This window comes from Phaethon aethereus (assembly GCF_964289735.1).
Source record: "Phaethon aethereus genome assembly, chromosome: 1".
Taxonomy (NCBI): Eukaryota; Metazoa; Chordata; class Aves; order Phaethontiformes; family Phaethontidae; genus Phaethon; species Phaethon aethereus.
Genome location: NC_138575.1, coordinates 67,479,698 through 67,488,111, shown reverse-complemented (window position 1 = coordinate 67,488,111; position 8,414 = coordinate 67,479,698).

Below are 8,414 nucleotides of genomic sequence, written 5' to 3'. Positions count from 1 at the left end.
GTTCCTCCTCTGAGGGCTGAGTGGGTGAGTAATCTGTTTTTAAATGTCAGAGTCTAGATTATGATTATTGTATCATGCGCTGATTATTAAGAATTTGACCCAATTTGCAGAAGGGGTCCAGGTGACTAAAAAGTCTAGTTAACTGAAATTTTAGGTAATAGGAAATCTATGCCAATTGCTAGAAATTCTGTGTAATGCTAAGCTACGCTGATTGCTAAAATCTTTATCTAATAATAAAGCTCTAATTATAACTACAAACTTGTGGCCAGTTCTCACTATACCAAGGATCTTTGAAAGAACCTACCTGCCTGTCACTACAGAGTGGGTAACAACTGGCCTGGAGCCAGAAGGTAACTGGAAAGGGAAAACACAAGCACAGTGTTGACTCAGCAACGTTTCCTAAGACTCCCGCGGAGGCAAAAGATCACAGCTGACTCCAAAAGGTTATATATATAACGACCTATCCAAAAGCACTTTTTTCTCAGCAGTGAAGAGGAACTTGGGACAGAGAAGATTCAGCCTTCCGTCACGTGCCAGTCCCTTATCCTACATGTCACACCAGCCTGCTTGGAGACACACATCCCAATACTTGTGTGAGTGAACAGAGACAGCTCATTTATAAAGCTTAATAAAAATGACTTTCCCTGACTAAACAGTTATATAATGAGCTTTGTTCCCCTAACTGCTATGTAGGACACATAAGGTAAGATCTATTCAGTATAGGCATGTCACCTCTTTAAAACTTAAACTTAGACTTTTTAAACAGATCATAAACTTCTGATAATTCTGCGGTGTGAAATTTATCTGTAAGTACTGTACTGCTGTGGTGGTGCATTCCCCACCCGCCTTGCTCTTGGATCGCTCTACGACCTTAGGAATTCCAATCAAACCTTGTCCTTACTGCAATGAGTTTGGTGGTTAAGAGTCACTTAACGGTACCAAGCACTCTTGCATAGCTAAGGTAAGGAATGGCACTGGCTGTACCAGGAATTCAGTTGCCTGGCCAGAGTGGGGAACGAGAGCAGGAATAACTTATCCTCTGACAGCCCTGGAACATACCTTATCTAATCGTGACGCGGGTGGGTTGGTACCAGCACTACTGGAAATTTGAGAATTCCAGTAATTACCAACCCAGATTGTGGCCAAGATGGGAATTTACTGATGCCTGAAGTCAATCATCTCGTGGCACTGTAAACAGTGGTTCTAAGTGAAGCCCTTTGAGCTCTCCTGCACCGCGGCAGGCTGCGACCAGCATCTCCCTCTGAGTTGGACGCCTCTCAGAGCTCGCAAACTCTCAAATTTGCGAAGTTCGGAGGACCGTCGCTGAAGACCCCAACGACGGGGGCTGAAACCCCCACTCCTTGAGGCTCAACTGTTGCACGTTGAGAAATGCAAAGGCATTCACTTGAATAGATCACTGAACTCATGGGGAATTTTTAACAGGTCTACCTTTATGAATCTCTGTATCTCTGTATGTGTATGCAATTTGATTTAAAAAATAAAAACATTGTTAAATCTTTAAGTTGTTGTGTTAATCATTAAAAAATGTTGATTATCAGTGAATTAAGTTCTGCTAGAAAATTATACAATCTAATCTTGTGGTTTATCTCAAGAGTGTTAATGAATTTTAAATTGCTGCTATTCCACGTTAAACTGCTGCTATTCTAAAGTTACACAAAACACAAAATCGTATGTTAAACCATCACACTGAGATCCCTACACCCAAGCCCTTTAGATATAAACTGTTGATTAAGTCCAGGACTAGGAGTGGATTCAGCCACACCTGGTCTCCTCTCTGAGAAGGAGTTTAGAAAGCAAGAGGGTCCACTCTGTGTCCACTCGTGACTTGACGGGAGGGCCTCCCTCCTCTTCTTTCCCTAATCCCTCTATAAATCACACCAACCTGACTCTGACTCAGTTTGCCTGACCCCGTGCAAATCATTCTAACCCAATTCTAACTTGATTTCCCTTTGTATGCTTCTTCCATGTTGAATGAGTGGTAGAGTGAACCTTGCCATCAAATTCTGTTAAGTCGCGCTTTTTACAATTTTTTTTTTATTTAATACCTTTGGCGTTGATTATTTAAGCAGCGATTCTTCAAGCAGCCTAAACCACTCATTCGTCACAACTGCTTACAGGTATTTTCTTCACACATTAAATATCTGACTTTTTTTTTTTTTTTTTTTGCATCTACCTAGTTTTTAGTACAGAGCCTTTATAGTTGTCAGTCCCCGGCTCCTCTAACTGCAGGCTCCCCTTGAAGTCCCAGCTGGTCCTCAACTCAGGGTGGGGGTGAAAGAAGCGCCGTATTTTTCTTAGAAATTATGATGTGCCTGAAGCAGGGAGCTGCGGGAGTTCTCTGGGGACCTGAGAAGGCGGGGAGGCAGGGAGGGAGGCAGGCAGGGAGGCAGGGAGGGAGGCAGGGAGGGAGGGGGGCAGGGAGGGAGGCAGGCAGGAGGGGCTTCAGTCTGGAGGGATTAGTGAAGCCGAAAGCCAAATTGAAGCCGAAAGCCAAATCTGATCGCGCCGCACAGCTCCCCGTCAGCGGCCCGGTGACACCACAGGCACCGCCTGCCGAACTCGTCCCCCCCGGCCGCACCGGCCGGCCGCAGCGTCGGAACCGCACGTTGCTGCCTCCGCCCCGCTTGCGGCCTGTGCTGGCGCGGCTCGGCCGCCTCAGGCCCCCGCCCCGCGGCCCGGCCGGGGAGGGGCGGGCCAGAGCTGCGGGGACCCTCGCCGGCGGCCCCGCCTCCCCGCCCCGCCCCGCGGAGGGTCCCGCCCCGGGGCGGGCCTTGGCACCTCCCCAGCTGCTCCCGGCCGCCGGCGGTAGCGGCAGTGCAGGCGGCCGCGCTCTCCTTCCGCCTCCCACCGGAGCCAGCGGCCGCTGGCTCCGCCTCTGCGCGTGGAGCGGCGCTCCTGCCATCCGCGCCGGGCTCGGTGAGGACGAGTCGGCGGCGGGGAAGGGGAAGGGAGCGGGGCTGGGGACCTGGCGGCTGCGCAGAGCCGCTCGCCGGGCGGGCGGAGAGGGAGCTGCCGGCCCGCCGATGAGGGCCGCGCCGTCCTTCCGGCGGGGCTAGGGGCGGGAGGCGGAGCCGGCAGTGCCGTCTCCTCGGGCTGGGCCGGTGAGGCCGTTCCCGGTTTCTCCCCGGGGTAGCGGGGAAGACCGCGGGCGGAGCCGCCTGGGGCCGCCGGCAGGCGAAGGCCCCGCCGGGCCGTGACGGTCTGCCGGGACGGCTGCGGGTCTGTCCTGCGGCGGCCGGCGGCCCCGTCCTGCCGGGCGTGGGTGGGGGGCACCCGGCGTGGAGCGGGTCAGGCAGGTAGTTAGCAGCTCGTCTCGCATAACCAGTTACCATCAATTAAGCGTCCAGCGAGTGGCTGAGCGAGCACAATGCGAGCTGCCGGCGCGCTTTTCGGCCCAACTCTTTGCTTCCAGAAACATCTCCCGCCCCGATCACCTTCGGCAGAAGCCTACATACTGTCTTTCTCTATAGGGTATGGCAATCCAGGGCGGTAGGACTGAAAGATGTTATTTAAAAAAACAACCAACAAACAAAAAACCCAACAAGGAATAGCTTTCAGGGGTGTGGGCTCGCAGCGTGGGGGGGACCAGGTCTTTCCAGACCTCTGTGCTTAAGCTCTGCGATGGAAGTTGGGTGTTTGCCAGTGATTTTTTTTACTTCAGCCTTTCAGGTAGGCATCACAAGGTATGCGGTAAGGAGCCGTATAAGAGGGACACCTGCAGTTGAGTGTTGTGGTTGAACTGACAAACCTGTTTATATAACTAAAGATTAAAAAAAAAAGTTTTAAAGAGGTATAGGTTACTATTTCTGCTTTGAGTTGTCTGAGTTGTGTACCCCAAGTACCCCATCAATATTTCTTTATCTTTCTATCTTCATATCTTTTCTTCATGTACTCTGGGAAATGTGCTTCATGTGCTCTTGGTGTTGGTGAAAACTAGAGGCATCAGCTAGAACGTGAGTAAGCTTTCCCAGCACTGGGAAGCTTCAGAAGCCCGTAGGAGTGCTGGAGGTTGTTTTCCTAGAAGTTGTTATGAGGTTGACTCAACTCTTTCTAGGAGCTCTGTGGTAATGTTGGGCTTTTCCCTGCTCTTAACTAGCCTCCTGGGATGACTTAAAAATAGAACAAAACAAACCCAGTTCATCGTGACTCCTGGTAAATATTTTCTAGCTCTTGCATCTGGGAATGATGGGAGTAAAACTTGTCACTAACATCAACAGCTCCTAACTGGGCTCTTAATTTCCTTGAATTAACCAGCCAGTGTCCCAAAGCGTGTAGATAGACCTTCCTGGCAGAAAAAGCAGACTTGTGTTAATGATCACTTTTATATTACTGTCCACAAAATTAAATCCTTTACTCTTGGTAGCTCTGCCGGTATAAAAGTTCCCCTGAGTCTCAAAGCCAAGCCTTAGCCCATGTGCTCAGGTAGTTTTGAAAGTGTTCATCAGCAACTGTTAGTTCACTGTCTCTGTGCGGCTCACAGCAGCGAGTTGGGTGGCACTTCAGAGTTAAAGGATGGAGTACTCTTTGTGGTTCAAGCTTAACTGGTATTTATTTTTTTTTTTTTTTAGGAAACAGTACATTGTCTGATGTTTTGGCAGGAAAAAAAGCATTACAGCACGCTTCATATCAAGTCTGTTATGGGCTGTTATGGTTTCCTGCTTAATAGTAGCTAAAACTGTTTCTCCAGTTCAATGGTCTGCCAGGTTTTTAGAAGAACTTTTATTTTGTCATTTCGATTCTGTTTTCTACTTAAAGCACAGATACTTTTTTGCTCCTCCCTCTTCCTACCACTCTTCAACAAAAATAATTGTATATCAGTAAAATACTCTGATCTGTAGGAGGCTGTCCTTCAAATACTGGCTTTTTAAAAAACAGCAGGTTATTGACTTATGTGTTGTCTTCAGGCAAACATGTTTTGATAGTAGAATATTTTTTTTATATCTGTTTCTAAAAATTACACAAAACAATGTTTCCCAGCTCTTTTATTTGGTGAGGAAAAATGTTCAAAAAGGGCCTGTTGTGTTCACTTAGTCACCTCTGATGGATTGACTTCTGGCTGTGGGTTGCAAACAGGGGAAGTGGTTACTTAAATCCTGTATGTGCTGAGCTTGCTTAGTTTCATTTGCTGTGACCATAAGCAATATTATCAGTGGGTTGGAGATGTGTGACTTTGTCACAGTGTTTGTGGTCTCTCCTGGTCCTAATCAATGCAATAATTAACCTGTTAGTTTGAGCCTTTCTTCTCTTTGTTGATGACTAAGAATCAACAAGTGGGCACAGGAGGGAGATCAACACTTTCCACCCCGATTTAAAAGGAATCTGGAGGGAAGGCTGAAGGCAGCACAGAAAGAGTAAAGGGAGTAGAATGCCAACAAGGTGTCATTCGGCTATCTTAATTCTTAGAGCAGCTCATGCTTTGCTAAGCCTGACTATGAGGGCTTGTGAGAAACTGTAGAGCCTGCTAGTGACTCTTAAGAGGAGGAAAGGAAAGAAATAAAAAAAAAAGGATGAGGAAAAACGGTGAAAACGCACATTATGGACATTGGAGACTGTACAGTGAAATTGTTGGTACAGGCCATTGCTACTTTGGTAAAAGTAGCACTTACAGCATAATGACTATTGTCCCTTCTAGGAGGAAAGACCAGTAAGGAGCTCCTGCTGTTCCAGTGGGTGCTACACATCTGTCTGAAGGGACGCACTATCAAGATTGCTGAAGTAAGTGAGCTTACTTTTTTCAAAAAAAATTTGAAAATTCAGAAGCTATTTTATTATCTATAGTCTATTTCATCCTATAGCATCACTAGTAGCAGCATTGGTGCAACTGGAGATGTAGAAATGGGGAAGAAAGTGGGGTTGGGAAAAATGTAAACTTCTCAACCTGAGCTTGCCACTCAAAGTATTTCAAAGCTATACTTGATACTATATAGCCACAGTTTTTCAAAGGACTCTTAATACCTTCCCATTGCTGACAGCGAATGGATTTTTGCTTTTTCACACATTTGATTGCTAGACACTACTAGGATCTTTCTGACTATTATTTGTGTTTCTGATACACATGAGAGTTGTAAGTTCTCAACAGTTTCAAAACTGTGAAGGGCAGTGAAAATGTAAACTAAAAAAGCTGTAGGATTTTATACTTGGAGGAATTGCAGGGAAGATCATTTAATGAGTGGAAGCGTTGATAACATAACTTACAGTATACAGGAAACTTCAGAGATCAGCAGAGAAGAAAGGCATTATCGTGGCTATAGTTTTTTTAAAAGCACTCCCGTGATCTTGAAGCTAGTAATATGCCTTATTGCTGGCATAAATGGTCTCTATAAAATGCAGATATGCCAAAGAGCTCTTCTAATACGTGCTGGTGAAAGATTACTGTTACTCTCTGTAACTGAAATTCAATGAACTTAATTTGCACTTCAGGCAGTATTCTGTACATAGATTGCAAACTTTTCTCCAATTATGAGTCATTATGTCTTGAATGATTTGAGAGCAATACGAGTGAAGATGTAAGACAGTTCTTTGAATGTGCCTTAAAACTTGGAGGAAACTTGGAAAGTCTTCAGATTTCAGAGATTGAAGTGCATTTCATGGGTGCTCTGCATTTCAGTGGTTTCCATAAAGTGTTTCCATAAAGCAGGAATCTGCAGCTGTAGCATAGGGGTGTAGGTATCTTCTAAAAAGTGTCATTCCATCCAAGGAAGAGCATCTTTGGACTCTGCTTTATCACTAGCTGACCTCTTCCATCACAGCAGTACAACTAAAAAGCATGAGCTACAGATGTATACTTGTAGGTGTATATTTCAATTAATTACTACAGAGGCAAGGATGTTGCCATATAGAGGAGTCTGATACTAGTATTAGAAGAGCTTTCATCTGTAGGTTTCTGAATAGAAAATTAGGAGATGTTAATTTGTGTGATGAATCCGAATCCTGTTGCTAATGCCTTTTTTTCCTGCAAATCTTCTGATTTTCTGTTAAGAATTGCTTTCTCATGCTTACGGCTATTAGTCAAAAGTGAACATAATTTTTCCGCAGAGGAGCGCAAGCAATAAATGCTTGATTGATACCAGCAAGTAATCAAATACAATCTTTAAGATTTTGTTTTGTTCTGAACACTGACATGTTTTTTGCTGATGTTGGTATGTTGCTTGATATTGTGGAAAACTAGAATATTAAAACTCCTTGTGAAGTGTAGCTCTTGCAAATGCCTGGAGTCCATGGTGCTTGCAGAAGATTAACTTTTTATCTTTCAGAATAATCTCTTAGAGCTCGGTTTAGATGCTGCTTATGACAAATTCAGGTTTTTCTGCATCTAGCACTTCCGATTTTGATATGTGGCTGGGTGTTTATCTGTGTGATCTCATTCCTGATGAGAAGTGGCTCCTTCCCTGATGCGCTTCTGGCTATGACTGTGATTCCTGTGACTCTTGTGGCAGTGTTATTGGGTGCGATCCTATAGCTGTAGGACTGTGGATAAAATCCATTGCCAAGTGCCATGGAATGCTTTTCCCTTGTTTTTTGGTTTTTGTACTATCTCTGAATAAGTTTTAAAATTGAATTATATAATTGTGATTTCTCAAGTTGTTAACTGCCTCCTGCAAGAAACACGGTTTTAGTGCAATCTGAAGGATATTAAACAGTTATGGGTAGTGTAGTGTGCAGAGGTATGGGTAGTGTAAGGCACTCATGAAAGTTACCAGCCGTTGTCTTTTGTAAATCTTATGTTCAGCATAAACTGGAGAAAATTGACCAAGATTTTTAACAGTTGTCATTTGATTGACCAGTTTTGTGTGCAAAGGTGACACATTGTCACAAAGTTGTTGATAATGTAAGTATGTGCTTAGGAGGGGGACATGGTAACTGCTGCAATCAAGGTTGCTGATGCCATTAAAGTTGCTGATACCTGAACAAGAGATAAAGAGAACAATTCCTTTGGGGCCCACAAGCACCAGAGACCACATGAGGGACACACTCACCCCCAGGACAGTGTGAAGTAAGTGCAAAAGGGAGGGAAATCATGTAAATGACTTCTGGGAACTAATCAACATACGACTATTTTCGGGAAATATAATGAATATGTGAATCACGAAGTGTATAAAAATGCCTGCCTCTTACGAATTGGTGTGCATGTTAGGTGGAAGGATCCCCCATGCACCTGGTGCCGAATAAAGAATGCCTGCTCTTTAATACTCCACTGGTGTTAAGGAGTTCTTTCCCCAACTTTTTCGTAACAACATGAGTACAGGAGCATTGGGTCATATACTCTGATACTGGTCTGTTGTTGGTTAAGTATCTTGGGTTTTCCTCCTGCTCTGGCTAGTTCAGCTTGAAATTAAACTTACACTCCCACACACATTGGCATAAATCCACTATGGGAAAATATAAACACACTG